Genomic DNA, 19,799 nt, shown 5'->3' on the forward strand with positions numbered 1-19,799 from the left:
GATCCGGAAGTGCAGGAGTTAACAGCTGACACAATCCTCAACCAATAGAGAACTGATGGGTGTTACTCCTTGTCAGTCTTCAAGTAGACAATTCTGAGAGGCGTTTTATATGTTTCTCAGAACTTTCTGATAGACATGTGATTGACTGGATAACACCCCTCCTTTTCTTACCCATTTCTGTTATTGATTGCTTGTTCCTGCTCACTGTGATTATTTTTCAAATGAACTATCTTATTAAAGTCTTTGATTGAGGCATTGCTTTCTGGGGGCCATGATTAGGACCGATTGGTATTGAAAAGTAGATGGGCAGGATAGGATTCCGGATTGGAGGGAGATAAGATCCTTACTGGGAGCAGACAGTGGGATGAAGCCTAGGCACATTGTGGCATCACAATTAGTAAGTTTCTCCCCTTTGGTGGAATAGGATGAGGCTGGGTGAAGGGTAAAGTGCTGGGGTGTTCAGTGGCTCTAACAATGCTATGGGGGCAGTAGCAATTTGAAGGATTGAGGAATTTACTGGCTGATGTTAACACTTCAGAAGTGTAGAAGATTGAGCCTATATGTATAAATCCAAATTAGTTAAATTACCAACTCTCAAATTAAGGCCTTCAAGGTAGCCTCTAGAAAAACCTTTATATCCTGCAACCACAGAGCAGATTTTACTCATAACCAGACCAAGGAAGTTCAAAGGAAAGTCCAGCCTTGAAAAGTTTCCTGTGCTTTGTCTACTGGGCCTCAAGCAGTCTCTTTCCAATCATTACAGTGCTTACACAGTGGGCCAAGGAGGCAAGGTGGAAGCTATGCATGGTTCTGGAAATATGTATGCCCTCTTCCCAAGGCTGACCTAGCTACTACACTTCTGAATACCCAACCTGTCAACATCAGAGACTGATGATGATTCTTCTATATAAGATCATCCCAAAGATACTAGTCAGCCACTTGGATGTCTTTCCACCCTGGAGGAAGCAGCAAGACTTTATTCAGGAATTAATATTGGCTCCATATCTGCTTTTATTTCCTTGCTCAAACTTCTTTTACCTCCAACATCATCTAAAAGAACAAACAATGCTTTATTCATTGCCATGGATTTGTTTTTTCACAATATTATCTCCAAATGAAGGATTCATTTTATAGTGATAGATATGTGACCAGGGAATTCTTTGGCCCTCATATAAATATACTCATGCATTCTCCAGAAGCAGTCAGCTTAATAGAATGATAGTCTATTTAAATATTTGCTAGGTGCTTGCTTGGAAACAAAACCTTGCAGTGTTAGAGTACTAAATCAATGTGCTGTTTCCTCAAAAGCTGTAACACTTAACGTTGAGAAACAAGCACTGGAACAAATGACTGGCCCCTCTCACTACCATTTCCAGTGACCCATTTGTAGATTTTTGGCTTTCAAATTTAAGTTATGTACTTTCAACCTTCAATCTCCACATTCCCCAAGATAACTCCTTCCACCATGGGATAGACTAATAAGGAATAACACTTAATCCATCAACTCCATTTTTGGTTGAGGATTATAGTAAAAGGTGTTAACTTTCATGTATTTATAGGCTTTGCATGTGTGCAAACCTAGCATGCTTCCCCTAAAATCTTATGCTATAGTCATGTTTTCTATTGGACATAGATTTCTACTCAGCTTGAAGCTATGACTATTGCCAGATCACTTCAGAATCCTCATGTCAGTGGACCAGAAGACAAAGGAGCTCCTAAGTACTGTGAGGGGATGGAGTGTTGTTATATTAATGGCAACAGAAAGGAGTGTACCTGGAACTCAAGGTGTTAACTGAAGCATTTCTTGGCATTTCTATGCCTAGTGATAATAGTGATGGGCAATTGAAATAATTCTCAATAAGGGCAAAACGAATGAGGGCTCAGACCCTTCAGTAGTGGAAAGTCTGCATCACCCCCACAGGCAAGCAGCCAGATTAGCTGAAGGCTTAGCATGGGAGAAATTTAAAACAGGTGATAAAGGCAAGAGGTAATAAGTATCGATTAAGACCTGGTGATCAGTTGCATTGGAAAAGGGGGAGGATTGTGTCTTGTTTCACAAACTCCCCTCTACTAAATGATTTGAAGGTCAGAACCTAGAAGACTCAATTAAAGATTGGACTTAATGAAAGGCAGGAACATGGCAAGGAGTAAACTATATCAGATGACTCTTTTTCACTCACTCACATTTTCTTGACCTTGTCTCTGATTCCAGTTATAGCTCCATCAAATTAATTCTGTGTAAGCTTCGGTTTAGCTGGAACTGACTATCTTTCCTCAAGCATGCACCAAAAAAATCTTTCAAGCCTTTGTTGATTCTGCACCATGGGATGCTGATGGAGCCTCTTCAAAGCATATGCAAGCACACCTGAAATGTGAGAGTATTCATGCCCTCCGAGCAATGCTTTACCAGTGGGGGATGGAGGATGATCAATAAATGCTTATTTTTAAAAAAAATTTTCATCTTCAGGTGGAAATTTCTTTGAGATGCAGTAACATATTGGTTTTTCCTCCTTCCTAGTTTCAATCTCTGTGGTCCCTTACCCGTGCTCCCTGGAACCACCTTTCAATAAACTCCTTGTATCTAAGTATCTGATCAGGTCCTACGCTTGGTATTAAAAATATGCTTTCTTCCTTCCTCTCATTTCATTTAAAGCATCTTCCTCTCCTTTCTGATGTCTTGGTACTGGCTACATCTCTGTCCAGAGTATCTTACTTGTCCAAAGGCTTTTGAAAGTAAATTTTCCAAATAAAGAAATGTCTCTCCTGAAGCAGAATTCAACTATCTCTTTTTGTTTATTTACTCACTGATTTTCCTCAGCCTACAGCTATGCTCAGGTTATTCGTATCTAAAATACCCATGCACACATACACACCTACCAATATAAATTTGAAAACAAAGTCCCAAAGGACACATAAACTATTCACCTGACTTTTCATCTCTCTTGTCAAAATAATAGCGACACTTGTTGAATGTTTACTATATGCCAGGTGCTATTTTAGCCAATTATATTCAATATCTCATTTTATTTTCACAAATCCTTGGGAGGTACTATTACTATCCCAAATTGTAATAACAAAACCTGTGTTTCTTTGATGTTAAGTAACTTTCTCAAGGTCCAATCTTAAATGTCCAACCATGGATTAAAATGCAGGTCTCTGCCTCTGGAGTTGCATAATTAGTACATCAGGGTTGCCTTAAGAACACGGATACTGTTTTCAGCTCTTTACTTCTCACTTTCCTCTCTGTTCACTACAGTGATTTCCCATTGAAATAGCATTTGCTAGGGTCACCAATATACCCCCAAAATGCAAAATTCAATGGATGCTATTTATCCTAGTCTTATCCAGACATCTGTAGTGTTTGACAAAATTGATTAGTTTTTCATCTTCTTCTGAATTTTTCCTGACTTGTATCTCTTACTGTTTGTTCATGATGTTTCATAATGTTTTCTTTTTTGTTGTTGTTGGGTACCTTTTTTTTATTGCATTTTAGGTTTTGGGGTACATGTGAAGAACATGCAAGATTGTTGCATAGGTACACACATGGCAGTGTGGTTTTCTGCCTTCCATCCCCTTGCCTGTTTCTGTCATTTCTCCCCATGCTATCTCTTCCCACCTCCCCATAATGTTTTCTTTTTTGCACATTTTAACTATTATGATTACAAGCTTTAGTGCTCAACTATTTTTCATTTTATAATTGTTCTTTGGGTAACTGCAACTACTTTCTTGCATTGACCTCTTCATTTACAAAAACCAAAGTTTTACCTGAGTTTTCTACAACAAATTTCTGTAATATTAAAATAATCATTGTCTCCTAAAGTTTTTGTCTTTTGGATTAGTCATCTCCTTGTTAAAGACAGAAATTCAGAATCTGTCTTGAGGTCTATAGGAAAGTTATTTCAGACAGTCCATTTTCCCAAATATTTTCAACTTTAGGGAACAAGGCCAGATGTCCTTAGAGAAACCTTAGCTCAGTCGAAGTCTTAATTGCAGGAGCTAAGATGTATCTGAATACTTTATGCTTAGTGAGAGATAAGAATGACTTCAACGGGATATATCTTAATGCTTTAGGTTTACTTTGCAGGTGATTGTCAAAGGACAGTTATTTTGGAAGTTGAGGAAAAAAATCTTTTGAGAAAAAGGAGCTTTCTGTTAGCCTTTAACTGCATGCTATCATTTTTACTCAATAGTGATATTTTTTATTAAAATATTTTCTCATGTTCTGTTGCCACCTAAAAGCTTTGAACTATAGATACACAGAAAAAAAATCTGCTCTGACTTGCCTTAGCCTTGGGACCAATCTTAATAGAATATACACCAGTGTTTATTTGCGAGCTGATTATGAAACTCGTTTTCATTTAAACTCTTTTTGATTTATTAACCTCATTTAGAATTTTAGAGTTTTAGATTCTTTGCAACTGATTGAAAGAAAGTGCTATTGTCCTTCCAAGAATAGAAACTGTTCTTCCTTTCTCTTCTATGTGGAAGTCAGCTTTTTGAGACCACGTTTGTTTTTGTCTTGATACCTCTATGGTGTGAACAGCTTTACATTGACAAGTGCTAATCATTTGAAGGGAGGACAATAGAGACAACCACAAAAGCTTTTTGGAATTACCAAATGCATGTCCCTTTCTATTGTCTTTGTCAGCCTTTTCTACTACTTATATACCAGAAAAAAAAGTTATTCCACCTAAGAAAAAAACATACCTATAAACTCTCATGAGTAAAATCAGATGAAACCAGTTATTTGGATGGCAGAATTGCCTTTCATGTGCTGCAACTGATCTCTTCCTGGGGCACTTCAGACTACGTGGGAACACATGGACCAATGGTAGGGTTTCCTAAGGTCTTCTTTATGTGGCCACAGTGAAGATGTGTTTGGATGCCAATATAGATCTTAAAGTGTTCTACATGTTCTTTGTGCTATGTTGACTGCAAAGGCATTACACTTACCTGATTATCCATATTATTGGGATTAATATTTTAAAATAATAAAGGTCTCATTCACTTAATGAAATGCTAATACTTATTTCATGGGTGTGTGTATATAAAAATGATTTTATTTTACTTTAGGTGCATACTATATCTGGCACTTCTCCCCATGTTATTCCTCCCCAGCCTCCCATCCCTCCCCACCCCCCGTTGTCTCTCCCCTACCCCCGCCAACAGTCCCCTGCGTGTGATGCTCCTCTCCCTGAGTCCACATGTTCTTGTTGTTCAACACCCACCTATGAGTTAGAACATACGGTGCTTGGCTTTCTGTTCTTGTGTCAGTTTGCTGGGAATGATGGTTTCCAGATTCATCCAAGTCCCTACAAAGGACATGAACTCATTGTTTTTTATGGCTGCATAGTATTCCACGGTGTACATGTACCACATTTTCTTTGTTCATTCTATCATTGATGGGCATTTGGGTTGGTTCCAGAATTTTGCTATTGTACACAGGGCTGCAATGAATATATGTGTGCATGTGTCTTTATAGTAGAATGATTTATAGTTCTTTGGGTATATACCCAATAGTGGGATTGCTGGGTCAAATGGAATTTCTATTTCTAGATCCTTGAGAAATCGCCACACTGTCTTCCACAATGGTTGAACTAATTTACACTCCCACCAACAGTGTAAGAGTGTTACTATTTCTCCACATCCTCTTCAGCATCTGTTGTCTCCAGATTTTTTAATGATCGCCATTCTAACTGGCCTGAGATGGTATCTCAATGTAGTTTTGATTTGCATTTCTCTAATGACCAGTAATGATGAGCATTTTTTCATACGTTTGTTGGCCTCATATATGTCCTCTTTTGAAAAGTGTCTGTTCATATCCTTCGCCCACTTCTGAATGGGTTTTTTTCCCTTGTATATCTGTTTTAGTTCTTTGTAGATTCTGGATATTAGCCCTTTGTCAGATGGGTAGATTGCAAAAATTTTTTCCCATTCTGTTGGTTGCCGATTAACTCTAATAATGGTTTCTTTTGCTGTACAAAAGCTCTGGAGTTTAATTAGATCTCATTTTTCTATCCTGGCTTTTATTGCCATTGCTTTTGGTGTTTTAGTCATGAAGTCCTTGCCTATGTCTATGTCCTGGATAGTTTTGCCTATGTTTTCTTCTAGTGTTTTTATGGTGGTAGGTTTTATGTTTAAATCTTTGATCTATCTGGAGTTAATTTTACTGTAAGGTGACAGGTAGGGGTCCAGTTTCTGCTTTCTGCACATTGCTAGCCAGTTTTCCCAACACCATTTATTAAACATGGAGTCCTTTCCCCATTGTTTGTTTTTGCTGGGTTTGTCAAAGATCAGATGATTGTAGATGTGTGGTGTTTCTTCTGGGGTCTCTGTTCTGTTCCATTGGTCTATGTCTGTTTTGGTACCAGAACCATGCTGTTTTGATTACTGTAGCCTTGTTGTATAGTTTGAAGTTTGTCAGTGTGATGCCTCTGGCTTTGTTCTTTTTGGTTAGGATTGTCTTGGTTATTTGGGGTCTTTTGTGATTCCATATGAAGTTTAAAGTGTTTTTTTCCAGTTCTGTGAAGAAGGTTATTGGTAGCTTGATGGGGATAGCATTGAATCTATAGATTACTTTGGGCAGTATGGTCATTTTCACAATATTGATTCTTCCTAACCATGAGCATGGAATGTTTCTCCATCTGTTTGTGTCCTCTCTTATTTCATTGAGCAGTGGTTTGTAGTACTTCTTGAAGAGGTCCTTTACATCCTTTGTTAGTTGTATTCCTAGGTATTTTATTCTCTTTGTAGCAATTGTGAATGGGAGTTCGCTCTTGATTTGGCTCTCTGTTTGTCTGTTAATTGGTATATAGGAATGCTTGTGATTTCTGCACATTGATTTTGTATCCTGAGACTTTGCTGAAGTAGCTTATCAGTTTGAGAAGATTTTGGGCTCAGACAATGGGATCTTCTATTTATACAATCATGTCGTCTGCAAATAGAGACAGTTTGACTTCCTCCTTTCTTAATCGAATATGCTTTCTTTTTCTTGCCTGATTTCTCTGGCTAGAACTTCCAATACTATGTTGAATAGGAGTGGTGAGGGGACATCCTTGTCTAGTGCCCGATTTCAAAGGGAATTCTTCCACCTTTTGCCCGTTCAGTATGATATTGGCTCTAGGTTTGTCATATATAGCTTTTATCATTTTATGATATGTTCCATCAATACCTAGTTTATTGCGAGTTTTTAGCATGAAGGGCTGTTGGATTTTTTTGAAGGCCTTCTCTGCATCTATTGAGATAATCATGTGGTTTTCGTCTTTGGTTCCATTTATGTGATGGATTACATTTCTGGATTTACATATGTTGAACCAGCCTTGCCATCCCCAGGATGAAGCCTACTTGGTCATGATGGATATGCTTTTTGACGTGCTTTTGCAATCTGTTTGCCAGTATTTTATTGAAGATCTTTGTGTCAATGTTCATCATGGATATTATCCTGAAGTTTTCTTTTTTAGTTGAGTCTCTGCCTGGTTTTGGTATCAGGCTCAAGATCAAGAAACACACTCAAACCCCCACAACCACTTGGAAATTGAGCAACTTGCTTCTGAATGTTGACTAGATAAACAATGAAATGAATGCAGAAATAAAGATGTTCTTCAAAACCTACCAGACTGAAGACACAACTTACCAGAATCTCTGGGACACCGTTAAAGCAGTATTGAGAGAGAAATTTATAGCAATAAATGCCCACCAGAGAAGAGAGGAAAGATCTAAAATCGACACCCTATTATCAAAATTGAAAGAACTAGAGGAGCAAGATAGAAAAAAAAAAAAACTCAAAAGCTAGCAGAAGAGATAACTAAGATCAGAGCAGAACTGAAAGAGACAGAGACACACAAAAAAACCTTCAAAAAATCAGTAAATCCAGGAGCTGGTTTTTTGAAGAGATTAACAAAATAGACAGACCACTAGCCAAATTAATAAAAAAGAAAAGGGAGAAGAATCAAATAGATGCAATAAAAAATGAAAAAGAGGATATTACCACTGATCCCACAGAAATACAAACTACCATCAGAGATTACTACAAATAGCTCTACTCACATAAACCAGTAAACCAGGAAGAAATGGATAAATTCCTAGACACTTGTACTCTACCAAAACTAAACCAGGAGGAAGCTGAAACCCTGAATTAAAGGCAGCAATCAATAGCCTACCAACCACAAAAAGTCCAGATCCAGACAGGTTCACAACCGAATTCTACCAGACATATCAAAGAGGGGCTGGTTCCATTCCTTCTGAAGCTGTATCAAACAATACAAAAGGAGGGAATCCTCCCTAACTCATTTTAGAAAATGATTTTAAATGTATGTCTATATCTGTATATTTAAAATCGGTGATTGCCCTTGAGACTGAAGCAAAGAGTATCAGAATAAGGTGATTTGAAATTATTTTCATATGTATAATCTTACTGAATTGATATTAAAATTTTGGTTCTTATTTTACCTGCTATACTCATTCCATACTATATCGCTGTTTTAAAATATTCCCATAAAATAATTGTTGACTTTTACATCTTTTCTCTGCTCATAAGCAGAAGATACAAATAACTTAGATGACCGATACTTTTTAAATGTAGACTAGAAATATTTTTAAGCAAAGATCATTCTAACCCCATAAGAAAAATTAAAGACTTATATTATTAAATTTTCCTGTGACTTCTTTATCAACACTTTGTGCTTTAGTTGTATAAGAAAAAACTCACTTTATCTCTGTTTGATAAATACTTTAAACTGCAATGCCCACATTCACAGTTTGGTTCTTCAATTACCTTTCCTCCACTCTGACAAACCATCTAATGCTATTTAATGGTCTCTCCTAGAGCACTTCATGATTCAGAGTCTTCCAGCTGTGACAAATCAAAAGGCACCTATGTATTCTTTGGGGTTTTTATTTGCAAAAATGTCAAAAATTCAATTTAGTTTTGATTTTGATGTGCATTAATCTTCACAACCTTTTATGCATCAATTAACTGATAAAAGTTACCAGGGCATCTCTTCACTGAATGTGTCATGAAGGCCTTTAGTCTTTTTTTTTCTTGTATACGTTCTTTGCTGTTTTCACTGTGAAATACTTGTGTTTTTCATTCTGGAAACCTGATTCATATGAAAACAAGTTCAGCTGGGTTTTCTAAAAGTATATGTTCTCTACCCAGCATAGCTCTGGTGAGGCGAGGTCATAGTGGAAGTCCCTACAACAGAGCTTAAGGAAATGCGCGCATGCGCACACGTGTGTGTGTGTGTGTGTGTGTGTGTGCACGCGCGCGCGCATATACTTGTGTGTGTATTTATCATTTACAAATTATAGAACTAGAACAACTTTAGAAGGCATGAGCCCTAACCCCCTCACTTTGTAGACAAGAAAAAAATGCAGCAAAATTAAGTTGGGTATTTTTTAAGATCAGTCAGTTAATCGCATATTTAAAACAAAAAACTCAGCTATTTTTAGTCTTTCTAGAATATTACACTGCTATTGTCACTTTGAGACAGGGTTTGTGTTTAGAGGTTAGAGTTCACTTTTGCCCATTACCTAGCTGGAGTGCTTTCGGATTTTTCAATAATGGTAACATTAAAACCACAATTACTTTTACACCAACCTAATACCTTTAGTCTTACTAGCAGGAATGAGGTGGTTCCTAATTGTGAGAAAAATTTGGAGTTGCCTCAGCCCCACTGAAAGGAATAAGCCTCCTGTTAATTTTATATCACCATTTTAGCTTAAAACTTTTAGCATAGAAGAGTGGTGTGGTTATTTGGCTTTCTTCCCTCAAACTCATCACTAAGACATAAATCATTTCTTAATACTTCTTGCTTTCTCCCCATTCTTTAACTTTTGGAGCCAACTTTCCACTTAATCTATTATTCCTGGACCCTAGACACGGTAATTAACCTCAGAGATGAAGTTTAGTCAAAAATGCACTCTGCAAACAGAGTTACATTCAAAAAATTTTAATTGTGTTCAGCAACATTTCTTAATTTAATCTGAAAGGTTACAGTATCTTCCATATGAATCAATAACCATTTAATTTCTGGATGAAGGTTAAAATGATTTTCTCTGACTTACTAGCTTGGCATAAGGCTGTGCTTTGGGCCATTAATTCACCTTGTAAAGTCTTCACTTGAATTCCTCTGAGCTCTAAGAGACTGGAGCATCTTTTAAGAAATAGGTCATTTTATTAAATGATAAGTTGTAAGACAGACTCAACAACAGCTTCTCTCTTTGAAGAGCACAGGCTCTAAGATAATGGAGCATTTTTATTATGTAAGATACTTGGGATGAGAAGATCTACAGCTCAGGGGCAAGACTATGGGATTAATCATTTCTCTCCCTCATTGAAGAGGCTTCATTGTTAGAATTCAATGTCTAGCTGAATCCATAAGTTATATCTTGTTAGAACATAACCTTTTCAAATGAAGAAAATTTTATATTGTATAAAGTCTCTGTTTATAGGCATTTTAATGATGACCTTTATGTTAATAAATTACAATGATGATTGAGAAAACTTCCACCTCGTCCTGTTGACTTTTGTTTTATAATTAGTCTGTTGCAACATCTTTTTAGTGTATAGAATTTGTTCTCAGTTATGGAAAGAGAAAGAAATACCCATGACTTTGAGTTATAAAATCTTGTAAGTTCTATAGTCATAAAGTTAGAATTATCATTAATATTTTTCTCATCGCTAATACTTGTGGAACACTTGACACCATTGCCTATAATATAATGTAATATATACTTCACTTAAAATCCTCTAATTAAAGAAAGCAGTGAGAATTATTTCATCTTAAAGCAAGAAAGAGAGACCTTGGAGATCTCCTAATTCCACAGATCAGGATGCCATGTCTGAGTTAGATTAAGTGATATGTCAGAGGTCACATAATTAATTAATGCCAAATTTGGCACTAAAACCTTACTATGTCAGAACTCTTTCCACTAAAACCTTATATTTCTTGAATATTTAGAACATTTATTTTAAGAAACAGTGGCATAAAGTCTGAGCAAAGACATGCCAAGAGTTCCATTATACTTAAGTTTTTAAATGTTGCTCTTCTGGCCTCTGCTCCTTGGTCAGCTTTTCATCTCCCTGTATACAATTCTCCCTGTAATATCTCATGCAAATACTGATGACCACGCCGCTGCTTTTGCCCAGATATCCTGTATTGATAAACAATACAGGAAATTATCCCAATCTACTCTGCCTCACAAAATAATGACCTAAATGTTCTCCAGAATGCACCACTTTGCCCTCCAAACTTACCATTAGCCACCAAAGTCTGCTAATTCCACTTGAGGAAAGACTCAAAAATCTGGGCCTTGGTCTCTCTTGCTTCTCCTGTCTTCCTCCTGGGATCACCTCAAAGCTGCCATCCCCTAATTCCGCTTCAGGAAAGACTGAAGTCTGTGCCTTGGTCTCTCTGGCTTCTGTCTTCCTCCTGGGATCACCACAAAGCTGCCATCCCCTCCAGTCTGCCCATCACATGATCACAGGCTTTGACTTTCCCAATATAACCTCCATACTCTTCTAAGTTAGTTTTTCCTAAAGGCAAATTTGAGCCCACCATTTCTATACTTAAAAAGCTCCATGACTCTGCAATGCCTTCATGTTCTGGCCCAACCCACCTCCCCAGCATAGAGTTCCCCTACTACCTGGCAGACCTATGCTGTCATTGGGTAGACCACTTCTCAACCTTCTCTGCACAAGCCATAACTCTCATCACCCTAGGCGTGGCATATGATTTCCTTCCTCTGGAACACATTTTCCTTCCATTTGTTACTTCAGAATCTCTTATTCTAGCTCAAAACAGCAAAGAAAAATATTATTCTATGTAACATTCCTTGAGACCTTTTGTAGTAGTGATCCCTGCTCCCTACTGCTACTTCATTCCATTTGGACATTTCTTATGGCATTTACTGAATTATTTATTACAATTTGACACCTCTCTTATATTATTCTACTCAAAACTTCCTATGGCTTAGTGAATAAACGTCAGGCAGCAAAGTTGGGTGGACCTAGGTTTGATCCCTGCCAACCAATCAGCAATGATGTGCCCTTGACAAAATCTTGCTAATCTTCAGTTTGTTAAATTGCTGAGGATTGATAATGAAACTTAAATGTAGATCTGATGTGCGGGATGGTGATGGTGCATGCAGTGTGCCTCATTCTGCTTTGACACCAGTAATGAGTCAACACATGACAGACATGCATCCCTGTATTCCCAACTCTTAAGTGCCAAGCACATTTGCTGAAATGAAAATCATATAGTATTTATACTGTTACAAACTTAGCCATCTAAAAAATATATCTTCCTTTGTTTCTTTATACCTGCATACATTCTCAAGCTCAGATTTTTGCTGATGGTGAGTGCTTGTGGATCCAAGTCACTTTCGTTATGAGAAGAAGTATTTCGAAAACTAGTGCTCAACTGATTCAGGATTCCCTCCCTGATTCTCCACCTTTCTGTACCACAGAAAACAGTAACAGGATGTGTGTGCTCCAGGCATCTGGGGGATATTGCATTTGTATACCATTTGTGCTCCTGTCTGCCTTTAGCTGAGGTATAGCTCTTGTCACCTGGCCTTGCAAATCAGTCTCTAGCCTCCTATATTCACCACTGATGTCCTTAGGTGACAGAGCAGTGAAAATCCCGACTAAATTTGAAAGGATCACTGGAGTCTGACTTTCCAGGCTGTATTTCCTCTGGAAGATGTAAACTTCATGACTAAATCCCATTTTTGCATGACACCAGGAGCTAGAAGTCTGAAATCAAAGTGTCAGTAGGGTTGGTTCCTTCTGAGGGCTGTGTGGAGAGTACCTGTTCAGGCCTCTCTTCTTGCAGATCACCATTTGCTCCTGTGTCTCTTTCTATTGTCTGCCCTTTATGCATCTCTGTGTCTCTGTCCAAGTTTATTGTTTTTCTTTCTCAATGGGCCTCAGATGCTGGATTTCTTCAATACACATCAGATCAAATTGAAGAAATGCTCCTTATTATGAACTTTTTTTTTTTTTTCCGAGACAGGGTCTTGCTCTGTTGCCCAGGCTGGAGTGCTGTGGTGTGCTCTCAGCTCACCACAGCTTCAACCTCCCAGGGTTGAGCAATCCTCCCACCTCAGCTTCCCAAGTAGCTGAAACTACAAGCATGCACTACTACACCTCGCTAATTTTTGTAATTTTTGGTAGAGATGGAGTTTCACCATGTTGCCTAGGCTGATCTCGAATTCCTATGCTCAAGTGATCCACCCACCTTGACTTCCCAAAGTGCTGGGATTACATGTGTGAGCCACTGTACCTGGCTACGAGCTGTTTCTTTCAGCCTAGCTGGAGTTCTGGACCCTCCTCAGGGACCTACAGTTATCTTTACCTCAGTTATGTCCCTCCAGTTCTCTTTCTGTTTTCCTGGCTGAACACATATCCCACTTTGAGCAGAAAAATGACTATCTCATCTTGTCTTCTCCATGTCCTCCTCCTTTATGTTTTTCTTCTCCATGATGGAGTTTAAGCAGAGCTACTCAAAGTTTACAATGGATAAGGAAAATTGGGTTGTGTATAAAAATACATACTCCTGTCTTTGTCTTTGTAGACTTAGGGTATGGCTCCACAACCTTAATTTATGACACATACTACATGTCTGATACAGATGGCTTGCAGACCATTCTTGTATAAACATTGTATAAAACAAGGTTTTAGTGATAAACTCATGCTTTCAATATTTTTAATATTTAAAACTCAATGCTTAGAACAAGAAAATTAAAAACTTTTTTCCTTAAATGCTTGTTTATTGAAAATTAAATTTCTGACTCTCAAGATTATTACCTTTGCTAGATACTTTCAAAATCTATCTAAAATTTTAAAATCCAGCAAATTGGGCCTTTATTCTTTTGTATTATCTCTTCTCGTGTTCACTGTACATAAGCTTTTCTTTCTGCCTGAATGGTGAAGGAAAAGAGAGAAGAATTTTTAAAAACCTACGGAGTTTATTCTTATATATTTTCATGCTACATCTTCACCTACATATGTATGTGGTGTGTGTGTATGTGTGTGTGTGGCGAGGGGAGGGAGAGAGGGGGAAAAGTGGAATTTGGGAGTAGATGTGAGGTACAGTGTGTAAAGAGAACTGTATATGGAGCTCTTCACAACTAATTTGGAATCTTGGCTCTACTATTTTTCATTTGGGCCAAGTAGGAAAATCATTTGATTTATCTTAGTTTCAGTTTTCTTCCACTGAACTTTAAGATTCTTTTAGAAGGGAACTGTGTTTTATTTTATATCTCTGTAATCTGGCACATTGTAGAGAAATTGTTATTACTGAATGAATAACTGAGTAACATCCTAGCTATCAATACAAGGCATTACAAGGGTTCATTTCACTGCCAATTAATTTTTGTTCAGTCTAAAATACTGTGTTTAAGAAATGAGCCTCAATTTGGCCTGGTCTTCTCTTCAGAAGTTGTATGTGCCAGTCCTCAGGAATACACCAACTTCCTGGCTGCTTTTGCAAATATTGGATTGCCTTCCTCTGAATTCCAGTAGAACTTACTTCTTGTACTCATGATTTAATATGTGGCAATATGTTATTTTATCAATTTAGGTCACATTTTTGGATATGTCTCTTTCTCTTTATGAAATGCTCAGCTCCTTAATGGCAGAGTCCATACAGTACGCCTCTGTTTTCCCCATTACCAACAAAGGGCTCCTTTCTTAGGAGGTGCCGAGTATGTTCTTGTATTTAAGAATAATAGTAATGACAGTAAAGTTAAACTAATGTACACAATTCTTTCACAAGAAAATTATCCGGATATAATTCTGTCAGACGAAGACATGTAAACTCACAGAAGTTCAATGACTTGAAATATGCCCACAACCAGAAAGAGGCAATCACTCAGTTGTTCAGATTCTGATTCCAGGGCTGTTGCCACTACACCATGATGAATAAGGTCTCTGTTTTGTTTTCAACATTCAGACATTTGGTATGAAGTTGTTAGATCTGACATGAATTTGCCTGTAATAGGATTGAGATACCCTGAACAGGTCACCAGGGTATTTTGTATAATTTTCCTTTGCTGGATGGCTTTAAAAGGAGGATCAATACCTGCCTTTTAGGGCAGGTTTAGGCATTAACTTGCCAAAAGGAAAGAAATTAACTACATGTTTTTAAAGATTCCCTTTGGTTCTATAACCAAAGGAATCTTGGTTCTTGTAACTTAGTTGTACTTCCTTTTTTTAACTCTGAATTCTTCCTGTTCCTGAGCATTTTGTAAATAGTATGCAGGTCTAAGGTTAAATCAGCAGTGATGAGTCGAATTTGGGACATCAGGGAAGGTAGAAATCAAGTTACCGTGCAGAAGAACTCAATATACATGTCACCACTAATGAGATGAGAAGGAATAACAACACACAATATTAATCTTCATGTCATGCTTCAACACAGGATTTTTCATTCACTCTGACAAATTCTAGATTTTAAACAAATGAGTAGAAGTTTGTGGAGAACCCTGAGAACTTGGAAGTGTCTTTGTTGTTTGCCTCCATCCACCTCTATTCCGAGTTTTTCTTTACCTTGAACATTATTTCATTTAAATTCTTAACCCCCTTTCCAACCGTTTTTACTCATTTGTTGTTAATATGCAGATTACAATGGCTGGTGTTCAGCAGAACATTTATCATTCAATGCAGCAACTTGAGGAGTTTTGAAAAGTAAAGCATGTGGAACCCCATTAACAGATAAAGAACACAGGATTGAAAGAACCGAAGGACAAATTGTTTATTTCAGTACATCTCATATAGCAACACATTACCAGAGGCAATAGGTACTAAAGATCAGATCAGCATCAGAAGGGCTAAATGATAATCGTTTGCCATCTTCACCAAAATAATAAGATTGCATGGAAAAAAATTTATTTTGAATGTCGAAGATAATTTTAATAATGTGATTTCTTTGATCCACAGTCTGAGGCAAAACCTCATCCCAGAAGATAATAGAGATGATATGAATTAGAGGACTGTAGCTAGATACAGAAAAAAAAAAAAAAAAAAGCAGAACCTTTTAAATACTAACAGATAAAACAGGCAGTTCAATGCTGATAAATGCAGAATAATAATGCTTTTGATGGGTCTTTATCACAGAAGGCCATGTTCTTCATAAATTATGAGCTATAAAAAAGAATTTCAGTCAAAAGACAAGTCTGTTTGTATCATCAATGAATGATGAGAAATAGAAAGACAAAAACTAAATAGGAATGCATAAAATGAAAACTGCTTGATGACTTTATCAGCCAAGTTTCTACACTGAAAAATATAGAAAAACAAAAGACTACCGAGAAAAAATATTCAAAGACAACCCAAAATGACACAAATACTTTTACTTTGAAAACACGTAACTGTTTTTGTGTGTTTGTGTGAAAAATTGTGGTTGAACTAACGACTACTGAAGTCAATTTCAAATGTAGATGTTTTTAGTATTTTCTTATCTCAAAGAGCATCTAAAATGTATTTTAAGTGATATTTAATGTGGATTGACATTCATCCTTTATGTGAAGGATGTATCTCAATGTATATACATATGTACTCCTGAATATTTTGTCACAATTATCTTTTAAAAGTTGGCTAGTGATTTTTTTGGGGGAGTGGGTAAAAATTGTAAATTGAATTTGAGCTTCTGATTGATGTATTTTATAAAATTTAACTTTTAGCTTTCTGGTGACGTTTTTGTAAAGAGAAAACAGAATGGATTTGAGCTTCCGTTATATATATTTTTTTCTGAAATATAATATTACTATTACTAGTTCAGATTTGTAATATTTACCATCAATAAATATGGATTAAATTTGCTGATTATGTTTCTGGACACTGGTTCTAATATTTCAGGTATTATATCTATAAGTATCAACCTGAACATGGTTTCACTTACAGATCATTATTTGGTACTGAAAGTGGTAAAAATTCATCAAGTAATGCTTTTCCTGTAACATGCAACTTTATTAATATATCATGATTGATCTTTGATCTTTATTAACATATCATGATGGATCAAGGTAACCACTCTTATACACTAACACTAAGAATCAGTATTATTTGGAGGAAGATATTTAAAAAAATAAGAAAGCAACGTGTCTTAATGACATGGGCCATGATTCAAGAACCAAGAGCCCTAGGATCTGCCTTAACAAACAAGCTGTATAACCCTGAGAATGTGCTATTTTTGCCTCAGCATCTCCAAACTTAAAACAAGAAGGCTGAGTAACTAAATTGTATTTGAATTTTATAACCTTATGTTTTCTGCTGGTATAGTTTTTTGTGACTCTTTTGCTTTATCAGTGCTTAATTCTACTTTTAAAATTTATTTTAACTTGTCTACTAACATCAAAAGCAGTTGTTGTTTGAAGCTGACAGGTGTTTGGGAGAAAAGTGTTCAAATCACCGAAAGCCTTTTCCAGCCCCCTCACTCTGTTCTAATCTACCTCCAGAACTCAGAGTCACTACTTCCAGGGGACATAGTGTTGATGAGCTGTCTTATCCCTCCAGCCCGCAGGAGTGGAAAAAGACTGAAGACCATTGGCCTTCACAGAGAGCCTTCTCTGAGGACACAAGTGCTTGTCAAGCATGTGTTCAGGGAAACATCTCTTTGGGAGACACTGTGTTCTTCTTAGCATTACTTCTACCTCTTAAGACTCCCACAGTAAGTCAAGGACAACAACCAGTAACTTTATTTTTTAACGACGTTATATTTAAAATTCTCTGTTGCTGACATTGATCCTCTCTTTTTCTTACTACATTTCATGTCCTCTCAGTTTCTAAGCTGCCTTAGAAATATTCCATATTTCATGATTATTTTGTTGAGAGCAACAGAAATTGACTTTGACTAACAAAAGCAAATTTATTGGAAGAATATAGTGAGCTCAAAGAATGTATAGGAGCCTGGAGACCTGGCCTTGAATGCATGGGAATCAAGGCAGTGCTGGATACAAGGGAGCAAAAACCACTATAGTGGTCTGTTAGCAATGAGGGCCGACTCTAAAAAAGAGAAAGCAAAAGTTTTTCTCTCTTTTTATTATGTTACTTTACATTCAGATTCCTGGCAGTGGACATCCAGTGAACGATCCTGGATTTCTGTTAGAAAGGCATGGAGGCATTGGGTAGACATTAAAAAGATACATATTCCTGTATGTTCATATGAGCATCTTTGAAGCTCCTGCAAAGCAGTGTCTGAGAATAGCTACATATTTAATATCTTCTTTCAATCGAGTTGATCTCTCTTCCTACTACCTTTTTTTTTTTTAAAGTATGAGTTACCTTCATTTCTCATGCCAGTTTCATTCTGATCTTTGTTTCTCTTAGAAAAATGCAGATATCCCTCTGAAGAAACCAACTATGTTTAAAGTCGGTTTTCCATTATGGTGAAAGGGGAGTTTAAATATTCAAACATTAAACTGGGAAAACTTCTATTACAATAGGAATTATTTGATAAATTAACACTTATAATCCCTAAGAGTACTGCTATGAAAACTAATGCATAAGGTAGTTTCAAGTTAAAAATATGATAAAGGAATAAAATGTGGGGGTATCATCAAGTGAGATTGCTGTTTGATGTTTCAGATGAGCTCATATATTACCTTGTATCTAATGCTTTCACAAAATGATGGTATTTTTCACCTGCTTTCTGATCTCTTTTTGATAGAAATAGCCTGGCATCTTTTTCCTACATCAGCTCTGTTCATGTATTGAACTTTAATGATATGTTTTTCTCCCACTCCTCTAACAATTTCCACTAGATTTAGCTACTTTTTAAGGAGGTTCCATGTTTCTTATGGCACTCTATTATTTTCTTTGATCATCTAGTCCTTTTTCTTACCTTAGGGACAGTTTCATTTGCAAAGATCCACCCAAATTGTACTCAGCACAAATTCAGTCATATAGAAAACTCCTACACATGAAAACTGTTGGCCAAATAATTTGTTAGCCTTAAAATTGAAATTTGCTAACTTTTGACATGATTCTGATAAAAATTAGAAATTACGTGAGTTCCACCCCTCACCAATACTGGACTTTTCAGGGTTTTGCTATACAGCTGGTGGGCTTTCCAGCTCTTGCTTGCTTCCTTTCCTCCTGCTGCGTCTTAAGACCATTTCTATCCATCAGACATGCCCTTTAGGGATAACAAGAGAGGGTGAGATGAAATGTAAGCCTATCCATTTTGTAGTTTGGTTGCAGTTCTGGTTAGCAAGAAAGTAGAGGGTTTGTTGAAGAGAAAAGATGAAATGTGGAAATTATTGGATAAGTCGAAACCAGGGAATTAGCTTGAGAAGTTGTTGATTTATGCAACCCATGCTCCCATTTGCATAGATAATTGAGTTAGCTTTACAAGAGTTTAGAGTTCCCTCACTCATTGATATTTTATTCATGAGTTATTGCCCTTAAAAATATGTAATCATAAAAGAAGTCCTCAAAGGAAACCCAGCCTCTGAAATGAGACAACCATTACACTGATGATCTAAAAGGCACACTTGCCTCCTTCAGTTTATGATGATATCATTGCCTTGGCCACAATGTCTTTTTTGTTCATTTAAATGGCATATGAATAAATGCTACTTGCATCGTAGTTTGTACATTAATAGGCACAATATAAAACCAAATCACAAGGCTGTACTCTTCCTCAAGCTGTTAGCTACCTCTAATGTTTTTCTGTGGCAGTGACAGATGCTCTGATACCTATGTAACCTCCAGAACAGGAGTTTAATGAATGTCGTATTTATACAACTTTGGAAACCTTGAAATTAGTGAATTTATTTTTGTGATGTTTTAGAGT

General features: G+C 36.8%; 1 long non-coding RNA gene and 1 other non-coding gene across 3 annotated transcripts in view; one reads left to right on the forward strand and one right to left on the reverse strand.

Annotated features, from left to right (window-relative positions):
- Positions 1-19,799, forward strand: part of LOC141583563 (uncharacterized) — a 455,143-nt gene that overhangs the window by 334,296 nt on the left and 101,048 nt on the right. The gene's annotated exons all lie outside the window — the stretch shown is intronic.
- Positions 12,929-12,993, reverse strand: LOC120364166 (small nucleolar RNA SNORD37). The gene has a single exon (XR_005579508.1). It is a non-coding gene; the product is annotated as a small nucleolar RNA SNORD37 (small nucleolar RNA).

The sequence above is a fragment of the Saimiri boliviensis genome, chromosome 2, assembly GCF_048565385.1.
Source record: "Saimiri boliviensis isolate mSaiBol1 chromosome 2, mSaiBol1.pri, whole genome shotgun sequence".
Taxonomy (NCBI): domain Eukaryota; kingdom Metazoa; phylum Chordata; class Mammalia; order Primates; family Cebidae; genus Saimiri; species Saimiri boliviensis.